Raw genomic sequence first — 22,328 nt, 5'->3', positions numbered from 1 at the left:
ACCATTTGTGATGGGAGTAACCTGGTTGTAAACGTTGGTAAGAATAAACATTAAAGATATCAAACGACAATACACCAAAAGGTGTGGTGAGTTTAGACTATTAACTAAATTTTGAATAAAACCTTTAATCGTGAATTGGATACTTACCAACGTAACACAGGTGGCCGTCAAAGGAGGGGTCTGATTGACGACATTGCTGGGTGGTTCGGGGCTGTGAATTCAGGCCTCAATTCCATATATAATATACAGCAGGACAATGAAAACCATGGCCAGTTTCTGAAACAGGCGATGCTATTCAGAGATTGGCCATGGCTGAACAAATGACTGGTGAAAGACGGTTGACGCAATAATTGAAGATGTAAATTTGACAGCTTGGAGAGAACAGGTGTTGCGTGGGATATGACCGGATACTGATATGTACTGAACGATGTGATGAAGATATTTGTTTTATTTTAATAGTGCCACATACCACCGGTCGGGTCCACCACAGTACCGGGATCAATGTCAGTAACCTAGGGGTAGTAATTGGAACATAGGTTATCGTCCCACAAATAGACATGGGTTGGTCAGTGTGCCCAAAATGCCACCCTGTACTTCAAGACCACTGAGTATATTGAATTTGGTGATGCTGTTCTGTGTGACCATGCTGGCAGCCTTAACCTGTCAATGTAAATGATGGAAGCAATGGTACACCCAAAGCTAGGGTCCGAAAGATGCACTCAGATGAGGAATGGAACATGGTGTGTAATCACCTCAAGCATGGGGGTGGGAAGTAGCGGCCAGGTATGCCTCATGTCGCCGGCTGTGTGTTTTCACCCGCAGGGTGTTGTGACTGTGGGACACCTGAGCATGCACCCCACTCCACTTATTAACATCACAGGCATTAACAAAGATGCTGAAGAATGGATGAAGACAATTAATCATACAGGTATGCTGATGGCATTGGCACACAGTAACACAGCTTATGGATGTTCACTCAAGAGTAGTGATAGCTAGAGTGCAGGTGTCGCTGGCGGGCAACACTGGTCAACTAATATTAGCAGATGCCCAATTATGCGGGTGGGATATCCTATGTGGATTAGCTGGAGAAAGTGCTGGAGTGGACTGGGCTGACTAGTGGAGTGTAGCAGGACATGCGTCCTCGCTTATTTCATTATTGGTACTGCTTATTGCTATGTTATTGTCTGTTATTTGAAATATGTGTTTAAAGAAACAAGAGATCACTTACAGGGCTAGCCAATGTTGTTTGTAATATGCATCAAGAAACTGTGCACCAAAGCATTGGACACCATCTAACTATGCCACTGCTTACTACTGAGAACCTGTGCAATGAAGATAATAACCCTTTCAGGCTGACGATGTTGTATAATTATTCTATCTAACAATAGTTGTAATAATATTTACAAAAGGAGGGAATGTGATAGAAGAATGATAGAATAATCGCACGAAGAGTTCTAATCTAATATGTTTGGGTGATCTCTGTGATTTGTATAACCTGAATAATGATATTATATGAAGTTTGATGTTAACAAAGTATTAGATTTACAATGTTGAACTAACACACTGGAATGTGGCCAAGGGTCAGCAGCCCTGTTTTCAGAGAAGTGCATGAGTCAGCGACATGAGAATAGGACACTGTCTCAAATGATAATATTTTGAGACAGCGATAATTCCTCTTTTCTCCCCAGTCACTTAGCTAATATTCTTGTATTGCGAGAATCAACTTTGTGGGACCTGATAGACACTCTCTCCCTAGCAACTAGAAAAATCAACCAATCAGAAAAGTCGGTAGACAACAGTATCAAGAATACCACAAGGTTGGTTTGAGCTGACTAAGGGAGATAAGAATTACCACAAGTCATGAACTCTGTGCAAAAACTGATTATATAAGGAACTGTTTGACTTAGTGTATTTTGAGCTTTCTTTGCGGTTGCTTGCAGAGTCTGTGACACTCTGTTGAATGCTCCAGTCTGCAGACTAATAAAGTATGAGTTGCTCCAACTTGTCTCTGTCTCAATCGTTCCCTCAGTACGGGACCGGTGCCTGCTCGGTTGTATGCAGAAAATTCCACCACAGTGTGGCCGCAGACGGTTGCAGTTCTGCTTTCATGACTTTTATGTTTCCTTTTGTCCTCCACACATTTCAATTGTAATGCCTGCAGCACTTGATATTCCCAGGTGGTCTCCCATCCAAGTACTAACCAAGCCCAACATTGCTTAGCTTCTGAGATCAGGCGAGATCAGGCTTATTCAAGGTGGTGTGGCCGCAGGCGATTGCATTTCTGCTTTCATGACTTTTATGTTTAGTGAGCTGGGGGTGATTCCTCCAAAATTTCCTTTTGTCCTCCACACATTTCAATTGTTAAATGTAATGCCTGCAGCACTTAATATTCCCAGGTGGTCTCCCATCCAAGTACTAACCAAGCCCAACATTGCTTAGCTTCTGAGATCAGACGAGTTCAGGCTTATTCAAGGTGGTGTGGCTGCAGGCGATTGCATTTCTGCTTTCATGACTTTTATGTTTAGTGAGCTGGGGGTGATTCCTCCAAAATTTCCTTTTGTCCTCCACACATTTCAATTGTAAAATGTAATTACAAAAATGTAATGCCTGCAGCACTTGATATTCCCAGGTGGTCTCCCATCCAAGTACTAACCAAACCCAACATTGCTTAGCTTCTGAGATCAGGCTTATTCAAGGTGGTGTGGCCGTAGGCGATTGCATTTCTGCTTTCATGACTTTTATGTTTAGTGAGCTGGGGGTGATTCCTCCAAAATTTCCTTTTGTCCTCCACACATTTCAATTGTAAAATGTAATGCCTGCAGCACTTGATATTCCCAGGTGGTCTCCCATCCAAGTACTAACCAAGCCCAACATTGCTCAGCTTCTGAGATCAGACGAGATCAGGCTTATACAAGGTGGTGTGGCCGCAGGCGATTGCATTTCTGCTTTCATGACTTTTATATTTAGTGAGCTGGGGGTGATTCCTCCAAAATTTCCTTTTGTCCTCCACACATTTCAATTGTAAAATGTAATGCCTGCAGCACTTGATATTCCCAGGTGGTCTCCCATCCAAGTACTAACCAAGCCCAACATTGCTTAGCTTCTGAGATCAGACGAGATCAGGCTTATTCAAGGTGGTGTGGCCGCGGGCGGTTGCATTTCTGCTTTCATGACTTTTATGTTTAGTGAGCTGGGGGTGATTCCTCCAAAATTTCCTTTTGTCCTCCACACATTTCGATTGTAAAATGTAATGCCTGCAGCACTTGATATTCCCAGGTGGTCTCCCATCCAAGTACTAACCAAGCCCAACATTGCTTAGCTTCTGAGATCAGGCTTATTCAAGGTGGTGTGGCCGCAGGCGATTGCATTTCTGCTTTCATGACTTTTATGTTTAGTGAGCTGGGGGTGATTCCTCCAAAATTTCCTTTTGTCCTCCACACATTTCAATTGTAAAATGTAATTACAAAAATGTAATGCCTGCAGCACTTGACATTCCCAGGTGGTCTCCCATCCAAGTACTAACCAAGCCCAACATTGCTTAGCTTCTGAGATCAGACGAGATCAGGCTTATTCAAGGTGGTGTGGCCGCAGGCGATTGCATTTCTGCTTTCATGACTTTTATGTTTAGTGAGCTGGGGGTGATTCCTCCAAAATTTCCTTTTGTCCTCCACACATTTCTATTGTGAAATGTAATGCCTGCAGCACTTGATATTCCCAGGTGGTCTCCCATCCAAGTCCAACTTTACTTAGCTTCTGAGATCAGACGAGATCAGGCTTATTCAAGGTGGTGTGGCCGCAGGCGATTGCATTTCTGCTTTCATGACTTTTATGTTTAGTGAGCTGGGGGTGATTCCTCCAAAATTTCCTTTTGTCCTCCACACATTTCAATTGTAAAATGTAATGCCTGTAGCACTTGATATTCCCAGGTGGTCTCCCATCCAAGTACTAACCAAGCCCGACATTGCTTAGCTTCTGAGATCAGACGAGATCAGGCTTATTCAAGGTGGTGTGGCCGCAGGCGATTGCATTTCTGCTTTCATGACTTTTATGTTTAGTGAGCTGGGGGTGATTCCTCCAAAATTTCCTTTTGTCCTCCACACATTTCAATTGTAAAATGTAATGCCTGCAGCACTTGATATTCCCAGGTGGTCTCCCATCCAAGTACTAACCAAGCCCAACATTGCTTAGCTTCTGAGATCAGACGAGATCAGGCTTATTCAAGGTGGTGTGGCCGCAGGCGATTGCATTTCTGCTTTCATGACTTTTATGTTTAGTGAGCTGGGGGTGATTCCTCCAAAATTTCCTTTTGTCGTCCACACATTTCAATTGTAAAATGTAATGCCTGCAGCACTTGATATTCCCAGGTGGTCTCCCATCCAAGTACTAACCAAGCCCAACACTGCTTAACTTCTGAGATCAGGCTTATTCAAGGTGGTGTGGCCGCAGGCGATTGCATTTCTGCTTTCATGACTTTTATGTTTAGTGAGCTGGGGGTGATTCCTCCAAAATTTCCTTTTGTCCTCCACACATTTCAATTGTAAAATGTAATTACAAAAATGTAATGCCTGCAGCACTTGATATTCCCAGGTGGTCTCCCATCCAAGTACTAACCAAGCCCAACATTGCTTAGCTTCTGAGATCAGACGAGATCAGGCTTATTCAAGGTGGTGTGGCCGCAGGCGATTGCATTTTTGCTTTCATGACTTTTATGTTTAGTGAGCTGGGGGTGAGTCCTCCAAAATTTCCTTTTGTCCTCCACACATTTCAATTGTAAAATGTAATGCCTGCAGCACTTGATATTCCCAGGTGGTCTCCCATCCAAGTACTAACCAAGCCCAACATTGCTTAGCTTCTGAGATCAGACGAGATCAGGCTTATTCAAGGTGGTGTGGCCGCAGGCGATTGCATTTCTGCTTTCATGACTTTTATGTTTAGTGAGCTGGGGGTGATTCCTCCAAAATTTCCTTTTGTCCTCCACACATTTCAATTGTAAAATGTAATGCCTGCAGCACTTGATATTCCCAGGTGGTCTCCCATCCAAGTACTAACCAAGCCCAACATTGCTTAGCTTCGGAAATCAGACGAGATCAGGCTTATTCAAGGTGGTGTGGCCGCAGGCGATTGCATTTCTGCTTTCATGACTTTTATGTTTAGTGAGCTGGGGGTGATTCCTCCAAAATTTCCTTTTGTCCTCCACACATTTCAATTGTAAAATGTAATGCCTGCAGCACTTGATATTCTCAGGTGGTCTCCCATCCAAGTACTAACCAAGCCCAACATTGCTTAGCTTCTGAGATCAGACGAGATCAGGCTTATTCAAGGTGGTGTGGCCGCAGGCGATTGCATTTCTGCTTTCATGACTTTTATGTTTAGTGAGCTGGGGGTGATTCCTCCAAAATTTCCTTTTGTCCTCCACACATTTCAATTGTAAAATATAATGCCTGCAGCACTTGATATTCCCAGGTGGTCTCCCATCCAAGTACTAACCAAGCACAACATTGCTTAGCTTCTGAGATCAGACGAGATCAGGCTTATTCAAGGTGGTGTGGCCGCAGGCGATTGCATTTCTGCTTTCATGACTTTTATGTTTAGTGAGCTATGGGTGATTCCTCCAAAATTTCCTTTTGTCCTCCACACATTTCAATTGTAAAATGTAATGCCTGCAGCACTTGATATTCCCAGGTGGTTTCCCATCCAAGTACTAACCAAGCCCAACATTGCTTAGCTTCTGAGATCAGACGAGATCAGGCTTATTCAAGGTGGTGTGGCCGCAGGCGATTGCATTTCTGCTTTCATGACTTTTATGTTTAGTGAGCTGGGGGTGATTCCTCCAAAATTTCCTTTTGTCCTCCACACATTTCAATTGTAAAATGTAATGCCTGCAGCACTTGATATTCCCAGGTGGTCTCCCATCCAAGTACTAACCAAGCCCAACATTGCTTAGCTTCTGAGATCAGACGAGATCAGGCTTATTCAAGGTGGTGTGGCCGCAGGCGATTGCATTTCTGCTTTCATGACTTTTATGTTTAGTGAGCTGGGGGTGATTCCTCCAAAATTTCCTTTTGTCCTCCACACATTTCAATTGTAAAATGTAATTACAAAAATATAATGCCTGCAGCACTTGATATTCCCAGGTGGTCTCCCATCCAAGTACTAACCAAGCACAACATTGCTTAGCTTCTGAGATCAGACGAGATCAGGCTTATTCAAGGTGGTGTGGCCGCAGGCGATTGCATTTCTGCTTTCATGACTTTTATGTTTAGTGAGCTGGGGGTGATTCCTCCAAAATTTCCTTTTGTCCTCCACACATTTCAATTGTAAAATGTAATGCCTGCAGCACTTGATATTCCCAGATGGTCTCCCATCCAAGTACTAACCAAGCCCAACATTGCTTAGCTTCTGAGATCAGACGAGATCAGGCGAGATCACGCTTATTCAAGGTGGTGTGGCCGCAGGCGATTGCATTTCTGCTTTCATGATTTTTATGTTTAGTGAGCTGGGGGTGATTCCTCCAAAATTTCCTTTTGTCCTCCACACATTTCAATTGTAAAATGTAATGCCTGCAGCACTTGATATTCCCAGGTGGTCTCCCATCCAAGTACTAACCAAGCCCAACATTGCTTAGCTTCTGAGATCAGGCGAGATCAGACGAGATCAGACGAGATCAGGTTTATTCAAGGTAGTGTGGCCGCAGGTGATTGCATTTCTGCTTTCATGACTTTTATGTTTAGTGAGCTGGGGGTGATTCCTCCAAAATTTCCTTTTGTCCTCCACACATTTCAATTGTAAAATGTAATTACAAAAATGTAATGCCTGCAGCACTTGATATTACCAGGCAGTCACCCATCCAAGTACAACTTTGCTTAGCTTCTGAGATCAGACGAGATCAGGCTTATTCAAGGTGGTGTGGCCGCAGGCGATTGCATTTCTGCGCTCATGACTTTTATGTTTAGTGAGCTGGGGGTGATTCCTCCAAAATATCATTTTGTCCTCCACACATTTCAATAGTAAAATGTAATTACAAATACATAATGCCTGCAGCACTTGATATTCCCAGGTGGTCTCCCATCCAAGTACTAACCAAGCCCAACATTGCTTAGCTTCTGAGATCAGACTTATTCAAGGCGGTGTGGCTGCAGGCGATTGCATTTCTGCTTTCATTACTTTTATGTTTAGTGAGCTTTGGGTGATTCCTCCAAAATTTCCTTTTGTCCACACATTTCAATTGTAAAATGTAATTACAAAAATGTAATGCCTGCAGCACTTGATATTCCCAGGTGGTCTCCCATCCAAGTACTAACCATGCCCAACATTGCTTAGCTTCTGAGATCAGACGAGATCAGGCTTATTCAAGGTGGTGTGGCCGCAGGCGATTGCATTTCTGCTTTCATTACTTTTATGTTTAGTGAGCTGGGGGTGATTCCTCCAAAATTTCCTTTTGTCCTCCACACATTTCAATTGTAAAATGTAATTACAAAAATGTAATGCCTGCAGCACTTGATATTCCCAGGTGGTCTCCCATCCAAGTACTAACCAAGCCCAACATTGCTTAGCTTCTGAGATCAGACGAGATCAGGCTTATTCAAGGTGGTGTGGCCGCAGGCGATTGCATTTCTGCTTTCATGACTTTTATGTTTAGTGAGCTGGGGGTGATTCCTCCAAAATTTCCTTTTGTCCTCCACACATTTCAATTATAAAATGTAATGCCTGCAGCACTTGATATTCCCAGGTGGTCTCCCATTCAAGTACTAACCAAGCCCAACACTGCTTAGCTTCTGAGATCAGACGAGATCAGGCTTATTCAAGGTGGTGTGGCCGCAGGCAATTGCATTTCTGCTTTCATGACTTTTATGTTTAGTGAGCTGGGGGTGATTCCTCCAAAATTTCCTTTTGTCCTCCACACATTTCAATTGTAAAATGTAATTACAAAAATGTAATACCTGCAGCACTTGATATTCCCAGGTGGTCTCCCATCCAAGTACAAACCAAGCCCAACATTGCTTAGCTTCTGAAATCAGACGAGATCAGGCTTATTCAAGGTGGTGTGGCCGCAGGCGATTGCATTTCTGCTTTCATGACTTTTATGTTTAGTGAGCTGGGGGTGATTCCTCCAAAATTTCCTTTTGTCCACACATTTCAATTGTAAAATGTAATTACAAAAATGTAATGCCTGCAGCACTTGATATTCCCATGTGGTCTCCCATCCAAGTACTAACCAAGCCCAACATTGCTTAGCTTCTGAGATCAGGCTTATTCAAGGTGGTGTGGCTGCAGGCGATTGCATTTCTGCTTTCATGACTTTTATGTTTAGTGAGCTGGGGGTGATTCCTCCAAAATTTCCTTTTGTCCACACAATTCAATTGTAAAATGTAATTACAAAAATGTAATGCCTGCAGCACTTGATATTCCAAGGTGGTCTCCCATCCAAGTACTAACCAAGCCCAACATTGCTTAGCTTCTGAGAGCAGGCTTATTCAAGGTGGTGTGGCCGCAGGCGATTGCTTTTCTGCTTTCATGACTTTTATGTTTAGTGAGCTGGGGGTGATTCCTCTAAAATATACTTTTGTCCTCCACACATTTCAATTGTAAAATGTAATTACAAAAATGTAATGCCTGCAGCAGTTGATATTCCCAGGTGGTCTCCCATCCAAGTACTAACCAAGCCCAACATTGCTTAGCTTCTGAGATCAGACAAGATCAGGCTTATTCAAGGTGGTGTGGCCACAGGCGATTGCTTTTCTGCTTTCATGACTTTTATGTTTAGTGAGCTGGGGGTGATTCCTCTAAAATATCCTTTTGTCCTCCACACATTTCAATTGTAAAATGTAATTACAAAAATGTAATGCCTGCAGCACTTGATATTCCCAGGTGGTCTCCCATCCAAGTACTAACCAAGCCCAACATTGCTTAGCTTCTGAGATCAGGCTTATTCAAGGTGGTGTGGCCGCAGGCGATTGCTTTTCTGCTTTCATGACTTTTATGTTTAGTGAGCTGGGGGTGATTCCTCTAAAATTTCCTTTTGTCCTCCACACATTTCAATTGTAAAATGTAATGCCTGCAGCACTTGATATTCCCAGGTGGTCTCCCATCCAAGTACTAATCAAGCCCAACATTGCTTAGCTTCTGAGATCAGACGAGATCAGGCTTATTCAAGGTGGTGTGGCCGCAGGCGATTGCATTTCTGCTTTCATGACTTTTATGTTTAGTGAGCTGGGGGTGATTCCTCCAAAATTTCCTTTTGTCCTCCACACATTTCAATTGTAAAATGTAATTACAAAAATGTAATGCCTGCAGCACTTGATATTCCCAGGTGGTCTCCCATCCAAGTACTAACCAAGCCCAACATTGCTTAGCTTCTGAGATCAGGCTTATTCAAGGTGGTGTGGCCGCAGGCGATTGCATTTCTGCTTTCATGACTTTTATGTTTAGTGAGCTGGGGGTGATTCCTCCAAAATTTCCTTTTGTCCTCCACACATTTCAATTGTAAAATGTAATTACAAAAATGTAATGCCTGCAGCACTTGATATTCCCAGGTGGTCTCCCATTCAAGTACTAACCAAGCCCAACATTGCTTAGCTTCTGAGATCAGGCTTATTCAAGGTGGTGTGGCCGCAGGCGATTGCTTTTCTGCTTTCATGACTTTTATGTTTAGTGAGCTGGGGGTGATTCCTCTAAAATTTCCTTTTGTCCTCCACACATTTCAATTGTAAAATGTAATTACAAAAATGTAATGCCTGCAGCACTTGATATTCCCAGGTGGTCTCCCATCCAAGTACTAACCAAGCCCAACATTGCTTAGCTTCTGAGATCAGGCTTATTCAAGGTGGTGTGGCCGCAGACGATTGCATTTCTGCTTTCATGACTTTTATGTTTAGTGAGCTGGGGGTGATTCCTCCAAAATTTCCTTTTGTCCTCCACACATTTCAATTGTAAAATGTAATTACAAAAATGTAATGCCTGCAGCACTTGATATTCCCAGGTGGTCTCCCATCCAAGTACTAACCAAGCCCAACATTGCTTAGCTTCTGAGAACAGGCTTATTCAAGGTGGTGTGGCCGCAGGCGATTGCTTTTCTGCTTTCATGACTTTTATGTTTAGTGAGCTGGGGGTGATTCCTCTAAAATTTCCTTTTGTCCTCCACACATTTCAATTGTAAAATGTAATGCCTGCAGCACTTGATATTCCCAGGTGGTCTCCCATCCAAGTACTAACCACGCCCAACATTGCTTAGCTTCTGAGATCAGACGAGATCAGGCTTATTCAAGGTGGTGTGGCCGCAGGCGATTGCATTGCTGCTCTCATGACTTTTATGTTTAGTGAGCTGGGGGTGATTCCTCCAAAATTTCCTTTTGTCCTCCACACATTTCAATTGTAAAATGTAATGCCTGCAGCACTTGATATTCCCAGGTGGTCTCCCATCCAAGTACTAACCAAGCCCAACATTGCTTAGCTTCTGAGATCAGGCTTATTCAAGGTAGTGTGGCCGCAGGCGACTGCATTTCTGCTTTCATGACTTTTATGTTTAGTGAGCTGGGGGTGATTCCTCCAAAATTTCCTTTTGTCCTCCACACATTTCAATTGTAAAATGTAATTACAAAAATGTAATGCCTGCAGCACTTGATATTCCCAGGTGGTCTCCCATCCAAGTACTAACCAAGCCCAACATTGCTTAATTTCTGAGATCAGGCTTATTCAAGGTGGTGTGGCCGCAGGCGATTGCATTTCTGCTTTCATGACTTTTATGTTTAGTGAGCTGGGGGTGATTCCTCCAAAATTTCCTTTTGTCCTCCACACATTTCAATTGTAAAATGTAATGCCTGCAGCACTTGATATTCCCAGGTGGTCTCCCATCCAAGTACTAACCAAGCCCAACATTGCTTAGCTTCTGAGATCAGGCGAGATCAGGCTTATTCAAGGTGGTGTGGCCGCAGGCGATTGCATTTCTGCTTTCATGACTTTTATGTTTAGTGAGCTGGGGGTGATTCCTCCAAAATTTCCTTTTGTCCTCCACACATTTCAATTGTAAAATGTAATGCCTGCAGCACTTGATATTCCCAGGTGGTCTCCCATCCAAGTACTAACCAAGCCCAACATTGCTTAGCTTCTGAGATCAGGCTTATTCAAGGTGGTGTGGCCGCAGGAGATTGCATTTCTGCTTTCATGACTTTTATGTTTAGTGAGCTGGGGGTGATTCCTCCAAAATTTCCTTTTGGCCTCCACACATTTCAATTGTAAAATGTAATTACAAAAATGTAATGCCTGCAGCACTTGATATTCCCAGGTGGTCTCCCATCCAAGTACTAACCAAGCCCAACATTGCTTAGCTTCTGAGATCAGGCTTATTCAAGGTGGTGTGGCCGCAGGCGATTGCATTTCTGCTTTCATGACTTTTATGTTTAGTGAGCTGGGGGTGATTCCTCCAAAATTTCCTTTTGTCCTCCACACATTTCAATTGTAAAATGTAATGCCTGCAGCACTTGATATTCCCAGGTGGTCTCCCATCCAAGTACTAACCAAGCCCAACATTGCTTAGCTTCTGAGATCAGGCGAGATCAGGCTTATTCAAGGTGGTGTGGCCGCAGGCGATTGCATTTCTGCTTTCATGACTTTTATGTTTAGTGAGCTGGGGGTGATTCCTCCAAAATTTCCTTTTGTCCTCCACACATTTCAATTGTAAAATGTAATTACAAAAATGTAATGCCTGCAGCACTTGATATTCCCAGGTGGTCTCCCATCCAAGTACTAACCAAGCCCAACATTGCTTAGCTTCTGAGATCAGGCTTATTCAAGGTGGTGTGGCCGCAGGCGATTGCATTTCTGCTTTCATGACTTTTATGTTTAGGGAGCTGGGGGTGATTCCTCCAAAATTTCCTTTTGTCCTCCACACATTTCAATTGTAAAATGTAATGCTTGCAGCACTTGATATTCCCAGGTGGTCTCCCATCCAAGTACTAACCAAGCCCAACATTGCTTAGCTTCTGAGATCAGACTTATTCAAGGTGGTGTGGCCGCAGGCGATTGCATTTCTGCTTTCATGACTTTTATGTTTAGTGAGCTGGGGGTGATTCCTCCAAAATTTCCTTTTGTCCTCCACACATTTCAATTGTAAAATGTAATGCCTGCAGCACTTGATATTCCCGGGTGGTCTCCCATCCAAGTACTAACCAAGCCCAACATTGCTTAGCTTCTGAGATCAGACGAGATCAGGCTTATTCAAGGTGGTGTGGCCGCAGGAGATTGCATTCCTGCTTTCATGACTTTTATGTTTAGTGAGCTGGGGGTGATTCCTCCAAAATTTCCTTTTGTCCTCCACACATTTCAATTGTAAAATGTAATTACAAAAATGTAATGCCTGCAGCACTTGATATTCCCAGGTGGTCTCCCATCCAAGTAGTAACCAAGCCCAACACTGCTTAGCTTCTGAGATCAGACGAGATCAGGCTTATTCAAGGTGGTGTGGCCGCAGGCGATTGCATTTCTGCTTTCATGACTTTTATGTTTAGTGAGCTGGGGGTGAGTCCTCCAAAATTTCCTTTTGTCCTCCACACATTTCAATTGTAAAATGTAATTACAAAAATGTAATGCCTGCAGCACTTGATATCCCCAGGTGGTCTCCCATCCAAGTAGTAACCAAGCCCAACACTGCTTAGCTTCTGAGATCAGACGAGATCAGGCTTATTCAAGGTGGTGTGGCCGCAGGCGATTGCATTTCTGCTTTCATGACTTTTATGTTTAGTGAGCTGGGGGTGATTCCTCCAAAATTTCCTTTTGTCCTCCACACATTTCAATTGTAAAATGTAATGCCTGCAGCACTTGATATTCCCAGTTGGTCTCCCATCCAAGTACTAACCAAGCCCAACATTGCTTAGCTTCTGAGATCAGACGAGATCAGGCTTATTCAAGGTGGTGTGGCCGCAGGCGATTGCATTTCTGCTTTCATGACTTTTATGTTTAGTGAGCTGGGGGTGATTCCTCCAAAATTTCCTTTTGTCCTCCACACATTTCAATTGTAAAATGTAATGCCTGCAGCACTTGATATTCCCAGGTGGTCTCCCATCCAAGTACTAACCAAGCCCAACATTGCTTAGCTTCTAGATCAGACGAGATCAGGCTTATTCAAGGTGGTGTGGCCGCAGGCGAATGCATTTCTGCTTTCATGACTTTTATGTTTAGTGAGCTGGGGGTGATTCCTCCAAAATTTCCTTTTGTCCTCCACACATTTCAATTGTAAAATGTAATGCCTGCAGCACTTGATATTCCCAGGTGGTCTCCCATCCAAGTACTAACCAAGCCCAACATTGCTTAGCTTCTGAGATCAGATGAGATCAGGCTTATTCAAGGTGGTGTGGCCGCAGGCGATTGCATTTCTGCTTTCATGACTTTTATGTTTAGTGAGCTGGGGGTGATTCCTCCAAAATTTCCTTTTGTCCTCCACACATTTCAATTGTAAAATGTAATGCCTGCAGCACTTGATATTCCCAGGTGGTCTCCCATCCAAGTACTAACCAAGCCCAACATTGCTTAGCTTCTGAGATCAGACGAGATCAGGCTTATTCAAGGTGGTGTGGCCGCAGGCGATTGCATTTCTGCTTTCATGACTTTTATGTTTAGTGAGCTGGGGGTGATTCCTCCAAAATTTCCTTTTGTCCTCCACACATTTCAATTGTAAAATGTAATGCCTGCAGCACTTGATATTCCCAGGTGGTCTCCCATCCAAGTACTAACCAAGCCCAACATTGCTTAGCTTCTGAGATCAGACGAGATCAGGCTTATTCAAGGTGGTGTTGTGATAGAAGAATGATAGAATAATCGCATGAAGAGTTCTAATCTAATATGTTTGGGTGATCTCTGTGATTTGTATAACCTGAATAATGATATTATATGAAGTTTGATGTTAACAAAGTATTAGATTTACAATGTTGAACTAACACACTGGAATGTGGCCAAGGGTCAGCAGCCCTGTTTTCAGAGAAGTGCATGAGTCAGCGACATGAGAATAGGACACTGTCTCAAATGATAATATTTTGAGACAGCGATAATTCCTCTTTTCTCCCCAGTCACTTAGCTAATATTCTTGTATTGCGAGAATCAACTTTGTGGGACCTGATAGACACTCTCTCCCTAGCAACTAGAAAAATCAACCAATCAGAAAAGTCGGTAGACAACAGTATCAAGAATACCACAAGGTTGGTTTGAGCTGACTAAGGGAGATAAGAATTACCACAAGTCATGAACTCTGTGCAAAAACTGATTATATAAGGAACTGTTTGACAAAGTGTATTTTGAGCTTTCTTTGCGGTTGCTTGCAGAGTCTGTGACACTCTGTTGAATGCTCCAGTCTGCAGACTAATAAAGTATGAGTTGATCCAACTTGTCTCTGTCTCAATCGTTCCCTCAGTACGGGACCGGTGCCTGCTGGGTTGTATGCAGAAAATTCCACCACATATATGGCGACGAGGATGGGATCCTGAACTCCGTCCACTGATCGTCCCGGGAAACGGAGTAAATCACTGGTGAGACCTAATCCTTAAACTTGGGTCAGGACGCCCGCAACTAAGAGGGTTGGCGGAGTCCGCTCCGAATCTGGCTGGGGGCGTCAGTGAGGCGGATAAAGGATCCCGAACAAAACAGCCCTGCTGAGGCGGTGAGTAGAGACAATCTGGACCAGCGATTTGATTAGGAAAAGCCCCCAGAGAACTACAAGGCTGACCCTGTGAGTAGCATAGTTTATGGAAGCTATTGCTCACACTACACAGGAGACCAAGTGGTCAGGGCAGGCCCCCAGAGAACTACAAGGCTGACCCTGTGCGATACACAGGAGACCGAGTGGTCAGGGCAGACCCCAGAGAACTACAAGGCTGACCCTGTGAGCAGAGCAGTTTTCGGAAGCTGTTGCTGGCACTACACAGGAGACCAAGTAGTCAGAGCACTGTGAGGCTGTGATCACTAACCCCCACGACGGTGAGGCAGATTATGAGAGAACTGTCATAGCACTGCACGGGATGCGCAGGTTGTGATCTAACGAAGAAAGCCACAGTGGCTTGTACTAGTACAGGGTAGGGAACCAAAATTAAATAGACGTCTTATTGTGGAGTGCTCGGGATGATGATGAGATCTTGAGTGTTTCGCGTGTTTGTCTGAAAAGTTTTCGTATTAAGTGGACTAGAATGAATGGTAGATTCTTGTTTTAAAGGAAAATATTACAATAAATGGGCGATTTATATTGAGTTTGGAGGATCTGGTGCTACGTAAAATGCCAGGACAAGTTTCTCCTTGAGAGGAACATTAAGTGCAAGTAACGTAGCTCATTATAGAAACGGACTGGGAGTTCTGTGTAAGGTAAATGGTTGTTGAAATCCCAGGAATGATTATCGTTCATGAAGTGAATTGAAGTAATAACTTGTTCCTAAAAAAAGCTACTGAACTAATAGTCCATCTTTTGTGTTTGTTCCTTTCTGTTTGTTTATCTGTTTATGTGCACATGTGGTTTATATTGAGTGTGAATGTCAGAATTGTATTTTGAATGCACTTGCTGACTTCCTTCGCGCTGCATATTAAAAGTTTATAAGATTGGCGCTACAGGCTGTCACGTTGAGTCCTTCCAAAAGACCCCACTACAGATTTAACATAATAAACAATTTGCAATTAATTGTCGCGCTGGCTTGTCTGTTACTGACTGTCCAAGGAGGATGAGTATGTTTAATTACCATCCCCAATATTTAGTGGATCCAGTCGCTAACAGTTGAGTTTGTACTTCGACTAAGTATTTAAAGCACTCGTGGGTGTTTGCTGGACCCGACTTGAGACTTGACAGAGGGTAAATTATGTCCCAGTAGACGGGCATGTAAGGTCTAGTGTTTTGCCGATTGCGGCATTGTTGTGTAACTGGAATTCCTTGTGAGATGTGATTGAGTGACCCGGGTCTGGTTGAGTGTGTGTGTGTGGATGTAAAAAGAAGGGGTATGGCTCAGAGGGAAAAAGTGCGATTGTAGAGACTAGGGTCCCTTAGCTAAAACGACCTGTAGTGTGAGAAGCCGAGTTTTCCTCTGAGCGACATATTAAGTATAAATAATTTGGAAACTGTTAGAGAAGAATAAATGGGGAACAGTCTGTGCAGTTTACCCAGATGCATGGGCGTCACATAAACAAGACAGTGGTTTATTGCAGCAGGAACCGATTGAAATTATCCTGTAGAAAAAATAAAATAAAGTTGCAACATTAGTAAGACGCCGTGAGAAGCACAATGGGGAAAAGGAAATGACGGTTTATGCATTAACGGTGTTAGAAAAGCAGTCATTAGGAGCATGTCTGCCAAAGATTAAATGCAAAAATGCAACTAAAGATTATCTGACTAAGGTAGAGCAACAGGAAGGAAGTGTTGACCAAATGAGTCAGATCAAGTGTTTGTACAGGTATTAATTAGTGGACTGGGTCCACATTTGCAGAAGGCAATTGAGCTGGGGGTAAACTAAACCCAGGGAACGCATACGAAAGAGTAATGAATTGGGCAGTAGCAGTTGTAAACAGACAAAAGGAATATAAAAATGAAAATAAGTGCTGTACCATTTGATGGAGCATGTCAGAGCTGTGGTAAAGTGGGACATAAAAGGTCAGATTGCAAACAGGGGCAGAAGCCTAAATGTGACAATTGTGGTAATCTCGGGCATAGGTGATTGTTTCGTTATAGGACCAAGTAAAAGAACTGGACAAACCACACAGTCAGCTAAAGTGAAAGCACACAGTCAAGGAACAGATTTTTTGTCTTTAGGCAACGAAAAAGTGAACAAGCCAGCTAAGGAAGCAGTGCGGTTTCCTGTTAACCACAAAACAGCAGCTGTGTCAGTAGATATATTTTGTTATACTTGCACAGATAGAAACGGAATGCATTGATAAAAAAAAAAAGGACAGACGAAAAAACAGGTTGAGTGCCGACGGGTCTATTAAGGATCCGGGCAAGAAACAGCAGTCTATTATAGACACACAAAATAGACACAAGGAGGGAAAAGAGATGTCAATGGTTTGGTTAGTACATAGTGCTGATGGTGACACAAACTAATGTAGCAGTGAAGCTCCTACATGGGGTTAAGTGAGTACATTGGACACAGACCAAACGGTACCATCGCGTGGATACATCTCAGTTTGAATTTGCTGACACTGAATATCCTGAAACTAATGGTATATCTCTTTCCACAGACAGCGGGAGCAGCAACGGACAGTAACATGATTTGTGTTCCAGGTATTATGTCATTCCAGAGTCGGAGAGGATTCCACACCTCTGGGCGTGGAATGAGGCGTGTGCAGAGAGACAAGCTTTGGGGGCCCCCTGGAAGAACTGCACGTGAATCCTTAGACAACGACAGGGTAATGGATGGAAACAAAGACCACTTCCCTTCGAGAGTGACATAGAGGGAACTTGGCAACCTGTGTGTTTGATAAGCCAGAATAATGCAATGACTCCAGCACAGTTTGAACTTGTCCTACTTGTGATATAACAGTGGGAGGGGTCCAGTATGAGTCAATATGCAACCGAACTGTAAGCAGTTATGCGTCATTGGAGGTGGACTGTCTCTGGACGAGAAAACTGTGCCAAACAGTGACAACAGGAACAAACTAATGCAACAAGCAATTGGACATGTGTTAATGTGCACACAGTGTGTGTGATGGTACTTGTGAAAATACATGGTGTATGGGAGGTATGAAGCCACAGTTCCACTCCACTCAATGTCCCCCACTAATGCCCTCTCCCCCAGACAGATTGCTAGCTGTGGGGAGGGCAAAACCATTTGTGATGGGAGTAACCTGGTTGTAAACGTTGGTAAGAATAAACATTAAAGATATCAAACGACAATACACCAAAAGGTGTGGTGAGTTTAGACTATTAACTAAATTTTGAATAAAACCTTTAATCGTGAATTGGATACTTACCAACGTAACACAGGTGGCCGTCAAAGGAGGGGTCTGATTGACGACATTGCTGGGTGGTTCGGGGCTGTGAATTCAGGCCTCAATTCCATATATAATATACAGCAGGACAATGAAAACCATGGCCAGTTTCTGAAACAGGCGATGCTATTCAGAGATTGGCCATGGCTGAACAAATGACTGGTGAAAGACGGTTGACGCAATAATTGAAGATGTAAATTTGACAGCTTGGAGAGAACAGGTGTTGCGTGGGATATGACCGGATACTGATATGTACTGAACGATGTGATGAAGATATTTGTTTTATTTTAATAGTGCCACATACCACCGGTCGGGTCCACCACAGTACCGGGATCAATGTCAGTAACCTAGGGGTAGTAATTGGAACATAGGTTATCGTCCCACAAATAGACATGGGTTGGTCAGTGTGCCCAAAATGCCACCCTGTACTTCAAGACCACTGAGTATATTGAATTTGGTGATGCTGTTCTGTGTGACCATGCTGGCAGCCTTAACCTGTCAATGTAAATGATGGAAGCAATGGTACACCCAAAGCTAGGGTCCGAAAGATGCACTCAGATGAGGAATGGAACATGGTGTGTAATCACCTCAAGCATGGGGGTGGGAAGTAGCGGCCAGGTATGCCTCATGTCGCCGGCTGTGTGTTTTCACCCGCAGGGTGTTGTGACTGTGGGACACCTGAGCATGCACCCCACTCCACTTATTAACATCACAGGCATTAACAAAGATGCTGAAGAATGGATGAAGACAATTAATCATACAGGTATGCTGATGGCATTGGCACACAGTAACACAGCTTATGGATGTTCACTCAAGAGTAGTGATAGCTAGAGTGCAGGTGTCGCTGGCGGGCAACACTGGTCAACTAATATTAGCAGATGCCCAATTATGCGGGTGGGATATCCTATGTGGATTAGCTGGAGAAAGTGCTGGAGTGGACTGGGCTGACTAGTGGAGTGTAGCAGGACATGCGTCCTCGCTTATTTCATTATTGGTACTGCTTATTGCTATGTTATTGTCTGTTATTTGAAATATGTGTTTAAAGAAACAAGAGATCACTTACAGGGCTAGCCAATGTTGTTTGTAATATGCATCAAGAAACTGTGCACCAAAGCATTGGACACCATCTAACTATGCCACTGCTTACTACTGAGAACCTGTGCAATGAAGATAATAACCCTTTCAGGCTGACGATGTTGTATAATTATTCTATCTAACAATAGTTGTAATAATATTTACAAAAGGAGGGAATGTGATAGAAGAATGATAGAATAATCGCACGAAGAGTTCTAATCTAATATGTTTGGGTGATCTCTGTGATTTGTATAACCTGAATAATGATATTATATGAAGTTTGATGTTAACAAAGTATTAGATTTACAATGTTGAACTAACACACTGGAATGTGGCCAAGGGTCAGCAGCCCTGTTTTCAGAGAAGTGCATGAGTCAGCGACATGAGAATAGGACACTGTCTCAAATGATAATATTTTGAGACAGCGATAATTCCTCTTTTCTCCCCAGTCACTTAGCTAATATTCTTGTATTGCGAGAATCAACTTTGTGGGACCTGATAGACACTCTCTCCCTAGCAACTAGAAAAATCAACCAATCAGAAAAGTCGGTAGACAACAGTATCAAGAATACCACAAGGTTGGTTTGAGCTGACTAAGGGAGATAAGAATTACCACAAGTCATGAACTCTGTGCAAAAACTGATTATATAAGGAACTGTTTGACTTAGTGTATTTTGAGCTTTCTTTGCGGTTGCTTGCAGAGTCTGTGACACTCTGTTGAATGCTCCAGTCTGCAGACTAATAAAGTATGAGTTGCTCCAACTTGTCTCTGTCTCAATCATTCCCTCAGTACGGGACCGGTGCCTGCTCGGTTGTATGCAGAAAATTCCACCACAGTGTGGCCGCAGACGGTTGCAGTTCTGCTTTCATGACTTTTATGTTTCCTTTTGTCCTCCACACATTTCAATTGTAATGCCTGCAGCACTTGATATTCCCAGGTGGTCTCCCATCCAAGTACTAACCAAGCCCAACATTGCTTAGCTTCTGAGATCAGGCGAGATCAGGCTTATTCAAGGTGGTGTGGCCGCAGGCGATTGCATTTCTGCTTTCATGACTTTTATGTTTAGTGAGCTGGGGGTGATTCCTCCAAAATTTCCTTTTGTCCTCCACACATTTCAATTGTTAAATGTAATGCCTGCAGCACTTAATATTCCCAGGTGGTCTCCCATCCAAGTACTAACCAAGCCCAACATTGCTTAGCTTCTGAGATCAGACGAGTTCAGGCTTATTCAAGGTGGTGTGGCTGCAGGCGATTGCATTTCTGCTTTCATGACTTTTATGTTTAGTGAGCTGGGGGTGATTCCTCCAAAATTTCCTTTTGTCCTCCACACATTTCAATTGTAAAATGTAATTACAAAAATGTAATGCCTGCAGCACTTGATATTCCCAGGTGGTCTCCCATCCAAGTACTAACCAAGCCCAACATTGCTTAGCTTCTGAGATCAGACGAGATCAGGCTTATTCAAGGTGGTGTGGCCGCAGGCGATTGCATTTCTGCTTTCATGACTTTTATGTTTAGTGAGCTGGGGGTGATTCCTCCAAAATATCCTTTTGTCCTCCACACATTTCAATTGTAAAAAGTAATTACAAAAATGTAATGCCTGCAGCACTTGATATTCCCAGGTGGTCTCCCATCCAAGTACTAACCAAACCCAACATTGCTTAGCTTCTGAGATCAGGCTTATTCAAGGTGGTGTGGCCGTAGGCGATTGCATTTCTGCTTTCATGACTTTTATGTTTAGTGAGCTGGGGGTGATTCCTCCAAAATTTCCTTTTGTCCTCCACACATTTCAATTGTAAAATGTAATGCCTGCAGCACTTGATATTCCCAGGTGGTCTCCCATCCAAGTACTAACCAAGCCCAACATTGCTCAGCTTCTGAGATCAGACGAGATCAGGCTTATACAAGGTGGTGTGGCCGCAGGCGATTGCATTTCTGCTTTCATGACTTTTATATTTAGTGAGCTGGGGGTGATTCCTCCAAAATTTCCTTTTGTCCTCCACACATTTCAATTGTAAAATGTAATGCCTGCAGCACTTGATATTCCCAGGTGGTCTCCCATCCAAGTACTAACCAAGCCCAACATTGCTTAGCTTCTGAGATCAGACGAGATCAGGCTTATTCAAGGTGGTGTGGCCGCGGGCGGTTGCATTTCTGCTTTCATGACTTTTATGTTTAGTGAGCTGGGGGTGATTCCTCCAAAATTTCCTTTTGTCCTCCACACATTTCGATTGTAAAATGTAATGCCTGCAGCACTTGATATTCCCAGGTGGTCTCCCATCCAAGTACTAACCAAGCCCAACATTGCTTAGCTTCTGAGATCAGGCTTATTCAAGGTGGTGTGGCCGCAGGCGATTGCATTTCTGCTTTCATGACTTTTATGTTTAGTGAGCTGGGGGTGATTCCTCCAAAATTTCCTTTTGTCCTCCACACATTTCAATTGTAAAATGTAATTACAAAAATGTAATGCCTGCAGCACTTGACATTCCCAGGTGGTCTCCCATCCAAGTACTAACCAAGCCCAACATTGCTTAGCTTCTGAGATCAGACGAGATCAGGCTTATTCAAGGTGGTGTGGCCGCAGGCGATTGCATTTCTGCTTTCATGACTTTTATGTTTAGTGAGCTGGGGGTGATTCCTCCAAAATTTCCTTTTGTCCTCCACACATTTCTATTGTGAAATGTAATGCCTGCAGCACTTGATATTCCCAGGTGGTCTCCCATCCAAGTCCAACTTTACTTAGCTTCTGAGATCAGACGAGATCAGGCTTATTCAAGGTGGTGTGGCCGCAGGCGATTGCATTTCTGCTTTCATGACTTTTATGTTTAGTGAGCTGGGGGTGATTCCTCCAAAATTTCCTTTTGTCCTCCACACATTTCAATTGTAAAATGTAATGCCTGTAGCACTTGATATTCCCAGGTGGTCTCCCATCCAAGTACTAACCAAGCCCAACATTGCTTAGCTTCTGAGATCAGACGAGATCAGGCTTATTCAAGGTGGTGTGGCCGCAGGCGATTGCATTTCTGCTTTCATGACTTTTATGTTTAGTGAGCTGGGGGTGATTCCTCCAAAATTTCCTTTTGTCCTCCACACATTTCAATTGTAAAATGTAATGCCTGCAGCACTTGATATTCCCAGGTGGTCTCCCATCCAAGTACTAACCAAGCCCAACATTGCTTAGCTTCTGAGATCAGACGAGATCAGGCTTATTCAAGGTGGTGTGGCCGCAGGCGATTGCATTTCTGCTTTCATGACTTTTATGTTTAGTGAGCTGGGGGTGATTCCTCCAAAATTTCCTTTTGTCGTCCAC

At 43.4% G+C, this 22,328-nt stretch overlaps 34 non-coding genes and 27 pseudogenes across 34 annotated transcripts; all 61 read right to left on the bottom strand.

The window, feature by feature from the left end:
• Nucleotides 1–2,152: 2,152 nt before the first annotated feature.
• LOC131711598 (5S ribosomal RNA) lies at nucleotides 2,153–2,271 on the bottom strand. Its single transcript, XR_009313484.1, has one exon. It is a non-coding gene; the product is annotated as a 5S ribosomal RNA (ribosomal RNA).
• Nucleotides 2,272–2,371: 100 nt separating this feature from the next.
• Nucleotides 2,372–2,490, bottom strand: LOC131712900 (5S ribosomal RNA). The gene has a single exon (XR_009314787.1). It is a non-coding gene; the product is annotated as a 5S ribosomal RNA (ribosomal RNA).
• Nucleotides 2,491–2,604: 114 nt separating this feature from the next.
• On the bottom strand, nucleotides 2,605–2,713 carry LOC131716411 (5S ribosomal RNA; annotated as a pseudogene).
• A 100-nt stretch (nucleotides 2,714–2,813) lies between these two features.
• Nucleotides 2,814–2,932, bottom strand: LOC131712791 (5S ribosomal RNA). Its single transcript, XR_009314680.1, has one exon. It is a non-coding gene; the product is annotated as a 5S ribosomal RNA (ribosomal RNA).
• Nucleotides 2,933–3,032: 100 nt separating this feature from the next.
• Nucleotides 3,033–3,151, bottom strand: LOC131711419 (5S ribosomal RNA). Its single transcript, XR_009313302.1, has one exon. It is a non-coding gene; the product is annotated as a 5S ribosomal RNA (ribosomal RNA).
• Nucleotides 3,152–3,251: 100 nt separating this feature from the next.
• LOC131714811 (5S ribosomal RNA) lies at nucleotides 3,252–3,360 on the bottom strand (annotated as a pseudogene).
• A 114-nt stretch (nucleotides 3,361–3,474) lies between these two features.
• LOC117967509 (5S ribosomal RNA) lies at nucleotides 3,475–3,593 on the bottom strand. Its single transcript, XR_009312088.1, has one exon. It is a non-coding gene; the product is annotated as a 5S ribosomal RNA (ribosomal RNA).
• Nucleotides 3,594–3,901: 308 nt separating this feature from the next.
• Nucleotides 3,902–4,020, bottom strand: LOC117967463 (5S ribosomal RNA). The gene has a single exon (XR_009314195.1). It is a non-coding gene; the product is annotated as a 5S ribosomal RNA (ribosomal RNA).
• A 100-nt stretch (nucleotides 4,021–4,120) lies between these two features.
• On the bottom strand, nucleotides 4,121–4,239 carry LOC131716931 (5S ribosomal RNA). Its single transcript, XR_009315816.1, has one exon. It is a non-coding gene; the product is annotated as a 5S ribosomal RNA (ribosomal RNA).
• A 100-nt stretch (nucleotides 4,240–4,339) lies between these two features.
• Nucleotides 4,340–4,448, bottom strand: LOC131715249 (5S ribosomal RNA; annotated as a pseudogene).
• A 114-nt stretch (nucleotides 4,449–4,562) lies between these two features.
• On the bottom strand, nucleotides 4,563–4,681 carry LOC117967422 (5S ribosomal RNA). Its single transcript, XR_004662043.2, has one exon. It is a non-coding gene; the product is annotated as a 5S ribosomal RNA (ribosomal RNA).
• A 100-nt stretch (nucleotides 4,682–4,781) lies between these two features.
• LOC131716930 (5S ribosomal RNA) lies at nucleotides 4,782–4,900 on the bottom strand. The gene has a single exon (XR_009315815.1). It is a non-coding gene; the product is annotated as a 5S ribosomal RNA (ribosomal RNA).
• A 100-nt stretch (nucleotides 4,901–5,000) lies between these two features.
• Nucleotides 5,001–5,119, bottom strand: LOC131713249 (5S ribosomal RNA; annotated as a pseudogene).
• A 100-nt stretch (nucleotides 5,120–5,219) lies between these two features.
• LOC131709748 (5S ribosomal RNA) lies at nucleotides 5,220–5,338 on the bottom strand. Its single transcript, XR_009311610.1, has one exon. It is a non-coding gene; the product is annotated as a 5S ribosomal RNA (ribosomal RNA).
• Nucleotides 5,339–5,438: 100 nt separating this feature from the next.
• Nucleotides 5,439–5,557, bottom strand: LOC131712634 (5S ribosomal RNA). Its single transcript, XR_009314525.1, has one exon. It is a non-coding gene; the product is annotated as a 5S ribosomal RNA (ribosomal RNA).
• A 100-nt stretch (nucleotides 5,558–5,657) lies between these two features.
• LOC117967534 (5S ribosomal RNA) lies at nucleotides 5,658–5,776 on the bottom strand. The gene has a single exon (XR_004662080.2). It is a non-coding gene; the product is annotated as a 5S ribosomal RNA (ribosomal RNA).
• Nucleotides 5,777–5,876: 100 nt separating this feature from the next.
• LOC131716929 (5S ribosomal RNA) lies at nucleotides 5,877–5,995 on the bottom strand. The gene has a single exon (XR_009315814.1). It is a non-coding gene; the product is annotated as a 5S ribosomal RNA (ribosomal RNA).
• Nucleotides 5,996–6,109: 114 nt separating this feature from the next.
• On the bottom strand, nucleotides 6,110–6,228 carry LOC131712632 (5S ribosomal RNA). The gene has a single exon (XR_009314523.1). It is a non-coding gene; the product is annotated as a 5S ribosomal RNA (ribosomal RNA).
• Nucleotides 6,229–6,328: 100 nt separating this feature from the next.
• Nucleotides 6,329–6,457, bottom strand: LOC131713575 (5S ribosomal RNA; annotated as a pseudogene).
• A 100-nt stretch (nucleotides 6,458–6,557) lies between these two features.
• On the bottom strand, nucleotides 6,558–6,696 carry LOC117967532 (5S ribosomal RNA; annotated as a pseudogene).
• Nucleotides 6,697–7,032: 336 nt separating this feature from the next.
• On the bottom strand, nucleotides 7,033–7,141 carry LOC131715937 (5S ribosomal RNA; annotated as a pseudogene).
• A 111-nt stretch (nucleotides 7,142–7,252) lies between these two features.
• On the bottom strand, nucleotides 7,253–7,371 carry LOC117967516 (5S ribosomal RNA). Its single transcript, XR_009313346.1, has one exon. It is a non-coding gene; the product is annotated as a 5S ribosomal RNA (ribosomal RNA).
• Nucleotides 7,372–7,485: 114 nt separating this feature from the next.
• On the bottom strand, nucleotides 7,486–7,604 carry LOC117967530 (5S ribosomal RNA). The gene has a single exon (XR_004662076.1). It is a non-coding gene; the product is annotated as a 5S ribosomal RNA (ribosomal RNA).
• Nucleotides 7,605–7,704: 100 nt separating this feature from the next.
• Nucleotides 7,705–7,823, bottom strand: LOC117967445 (5S ribosomal RNA). The gene has a single exon (XR_009313063.1). It is a non-coding gene; the product is annotated as a 5S ribosomal RNA (ribosomal RNA).
• A 114-nt stretch (nucleotides 7,824–7,937) lies between these two features.
• Nucleotides 7,938–8,056, bottom strand: LOC131713411 (5S ribosomal RNA; annotated as a pseudogene).
• A 111-nt stretch (nucleotides 8,057–8,167) lies between these two features.
• Nucleotides 8,168–8,276, bottom strand: LOC131715366 (5S ribosomal RNA; annotated as a pseudogene).
• A 111-nt stretch (nucleotides 8,277–8,387) lies between these two features.
• On the bottom strand, nucleotides 8,388–8,496 carry LOC131716375 (5S ribosomal RNA; annotated as a pseudogene).
• Nucleotides 8,497–8,610: 114 nt separating this feature from the next.
• LOC131714131 (5S ribosomal RNA) lies at nucleotides 8,611–8,729 on the bottom strand (annotated as a pseudogene).
• A 114-nt stretch (nucleotides 8,730–8,843) lies between these two features.
• LOC131714810 (5S ribosomal RNA) lies at nucleotides 8,844–8,952 on the bottom strand (annotated as a pseudogene).
• A 100-nt stretch (nucleotides 8,953–9,052) lies between these two features.
• Nucleotides 9,053–9,171, bottom strand: LOC131716933 (5S ribosomal RNA). Its single transcript, XR_009315818.1, has one exon. It is a non-coding gene; the product is annotated as a 5S ribosomal RNA (ribosomal RNA).
• Nucleotides 9,172–9,285: 114 nt separating this feature from the next.
• LOC131714809 (5S ribosomal RNA) lies at nucleotides 9,286–9,394 on the bottom strand (annotated as a pseudogene).
• A 114-nt stretch (nucleotides 9,395–9,508) lies between these two features.
• Nucleotides 9,509–9,617, bottom strand: LOC131715465 (5S ribosomal RNA; annotated as a pseudogene).
• A 114-nt stretch (nucleotides 9,618–9,731) lies between these two features.
• LOC131715417 (5S ribosomal RNA) lies at nucleotides 9,732–9,840 on the bottom strand (annotated as a pseudogene).
• Nucleotides 9,841–9,954: 114 nt separating this feature from the next.
• LOC131716050 (5S ribosomal RNA) lies at nucleotides 9,955–10,063 on the bottom strand (annotated as a pseudogene).
• Nucleotides 10,064–10,163: 100 nt separating this feature from the next.
• On the bottom strand, nucleotides 10,164–10,282 carry LOC131711351 (5S ribosomal RNA). Its single transcript, XR_009313235.1, has one exon. It is a non-coding gene; the product is annotated as a 5S ribosomal RNA (ribosomal RNA).
• Nucleotides 10,283–10,382: 100 nt separating this feature from the next.
• Nucleotides 10,383–10,491, bottom strand: LOC131715597 (5S ribosomal RNA; annotated as a pseudogene).
• Nucleotides 10,492–10,605: 114 nt separating this feature from the next.
• LOC131714368 (5S ribosomal RNA) lies at nucleotides 10,606–10,714 on the bottom strand (annotated as a pseudogene).
• Nucleotides 10,715–10,814: 100 nt separating this feature from the next.
• Nucleotides 10,815–10,933, bottom strand: LOC131711596 (5S ribosomal RNA). Its single transcript, XR_009313482.1, has one exon. It is a non-coding gene; the product is annotated as a 5S ribosomal RNA (ribosomal RNA).
• A 100-nt stretch (nucleotides 10,934–11,033) lies between these two features.
• Nucleotides 11,034–11,142, bottom strand: LOC131715590 (5S ribosomal RNA; annotated as a pseudogene).
• A 114-nt stretch (nucleotides 11,143–11,256) lies between these two features.
• Nucleotides 11,257–11,365, bottom strand: LOC131714808 (5S ribosomal RNA; annotated as a pseudogene).
• A 100-nt stretch (nucleotides 11,366–11,465) lies between these two features.
• LOC131711595 (5S ribosomal RNA) lies at nucleotides 11,466–11,584 on the bottom strand. The gene has a single exon (XR_009313481.1). It is a non-coding gene; the product is annotated as a 5S ribosomal RNA (ribosomal RNA).
• A 114-nt stretch (nucleotides 11,585–11,698) lies between these two features.
• On the bottom strand, nucleotides 11,699–11,807 carry LOC131714807 (5S ribosomal RNA; annotated as a pseudogene).
• A 100-nt stretch (nucleotides 11,808–11,907) lies between these two features.
• On the bottom strand, nucleotides 11,908–12,016 carry LOC131716287 (5S ribosomal RNA; annotated as a pseudogene).
• A 100-nt stretch (nucleotides 12,017–12,116) lies between these two features.
• Nucleotides 12,117–12,235, bottom strand: LOC131711900 (5S ribosomal RNA). The gene has a single exon (XR_009313789.1). It is a non-coding gene; the product is annotated as a 5S ribosomal RNA (ribosomal RNA).
• Nucleotides 12,236–12,349: 114 nt separating this feature from the next.
• LOC131712713 (5S ribosomal RNA) lies at nucleotides 12,350–12,468 on the bottom strand. Its single transcript, XR_009314604.1, has one exon. It is a non-coding gene; the product is annotated as a 5S ribosomal RNA (ribosomal RNA).
• Nucleotides 12,469–12,582: 114 nt separating this feature from the next.
• LOC131713879 (5S ribosomal RNA) lies at nucleotides 12,583–12,701 on the bottom strand (annotated as a pseudogene).
• A 100-nt stretch (nucleotides 12,702–12,801) lies between these two features.
• Nucleotides 12,802–12,920, bottom strand: LOC131710593 (5S ribosomal RNA). Its single transcript, XR_009312475.1, has one exon. It is a non-coding gene; the product is annotated as a 5S ribosomal RNA (ribosomal RNA).
• A 100-nt stretch (nucleotides 12,921–13,020) lies between these two features.
• Nucleotides 13,021–13,138, bottom strand: LOC131714088 (5S ribosomal RNA; annotated as a pseudogene).
• A 100-nt stretch (nucleotides 13,139–13,238) lies between these two features.
• On the bottom strand, nucleotides 13,239–13,357 carry LOC131717665 (5S ribosomal RNA). The gene has a single exon (XR_009316554.1). It is a non-coding gene; the product is annotated as a 5S ribosomal RNA (ribosomal RNA).
• A 100-nt stretch (nucleotides 13,358–13,457) lies between these two features.
• Nucleotides 13,458–13,576, bottom strand: LOC131716928 (5S ribosomal RNA). Its single transcript, XR_009315813.1, has one exon. It is a non-coding gene; the product is annotated as a 5S ribosomal RNA (ribosomal RNA).
• A 100-nt stretch (nucleotides 13,577–13,676) lies between these two features.
• LOC131716171 (5S ribosomal RNA) lies at nucleotides 13,677–13,795 on the bottom strand (annotated as a pseudogene).
• A 6,135-nt stretch (nucleotides 13,796–19,930) lies between these two features.
• LOC117967529 (5S ribosomal RNA) lies at nucleotides 19,931–20,049 on the bottom strand. The gene has a single exon (XR_004662075.2). It is a non-coding gene; the product is annotated as a 5S ribosomal RNA (ribosomal RNA).
• Nucleotides 20,050–20,149: 100 nt separating this feature from the next.
• Nucleotides 20,150–20,268, bottom strand: LOC117967408 (5S ribosomal RNA). Its single transcript, XR_004662029.2, has one exon. It is a non-coding gene; the product is annotated as a 5S ribosomal RNA (ribosomal RNA).
• A 114-nt stretch (nucleotides 20,269–20,382) lies between these two features.
• Nucleotides 20,383–20,501, bottom strand: LOC131716927 (5S ribosomal RNA). The gene has a single exon (XR_009315812.1). It is a non-coding gene; the product is annotated as a 5S ribosomal RNA (ribosomal RNA).
• Nucleotides 20,502–20,615: 114 nt separating this feature from the next.
• Nucleotides 20,616–20,724, bottom strand: LOC131716410 (5S ribosomal RNA; annotated as a pseudogene).
• A 100-nt stretch (nucleotides 20,725–20,824) lies between these two features.
• LOC131712790 (5S ribosomal RNA) lies at nucleotides 20,825–20,943 on the bottom strand. The gene has a single exon (XR_009314679.1). It is a non-coding gene; the product is annotated as a 5S ribosomal RNA (ribosomal RNA).
• Nucleotides 20,944–21,043: 100 nt separating this feature from the next.
• Nucleotides 21,044–21,162, bottom strand: LOC131711418 (5S ribosomal RNA). Its single transcript, XR_009313301.1, has one exon. It is a non-coding gene; the product is annotated as a 5S ribosomal RNA (ribosomal RNA).
• Nucleotides 21,163–21,262: 100 nt separating this feature from the next.
• LOC131714806 (5S ribosomal RNA) lies at nucleotides 21,263–21,371 on the bottom strand (annotated as a pseudogene).
• Nucleotides 21,372–21,485: 114 nt separating this feature from the next.
• Nucleotides 21,486–21,604, bottom strand: LOC117967538 (5S ribosomal RNA). Its single transcript, XR_004662084.2, has one exon. It is a non-coding gene; the product is annotated as a 5S ribosomal RNA (ribosomal RNA).
• A 308-nt stretch (nucleotides 21,605–21,912) lies between these two features.
• Nucleotides 21,913–22,031, bottom strand: LOC117967503 (5S ribosomal RNA). The gene has a single exon (XR_009313547.1). It is a non-coding gene; the product is annotated as a 5S ribosomal RNA (ribosomal RNA).
• A 100-nt stretch (nucleotides 22,032–22,131) lies between these two features.
• LOC117967436 (5S ribosomal RNA) lies at nucleotides 22,132–22,250 on the bottom strand. The gene has a single exon (XR_004662058.2). It is a non-coding gene; the product is annotated as a 5S ribosomal RNA (ribosomal RNA).
• Between the last annotated feature and the right edge of the window lie 78 nt (nucleotides 22,251–22,328).

This window comes from Acipenser ruthenus, chromosome 44 (genome assembly GCF_902713425.1).
Source record: "Acipenser ruthenus chromosome 44, fAciRut3.2 maternal haplotype, whole genome shotgun sequence".
NCBI classification, from domain to species: domain Eukaryota; kingdom Metazoa; phylum Chordata; class Actinopteri; order Acipenseriformes; family Acipenseridae; genus Acipenser; species Acipenser ruthenus.
This window is presented reverse-complemented; position numbering and strand designations above follow the sequence as displayed.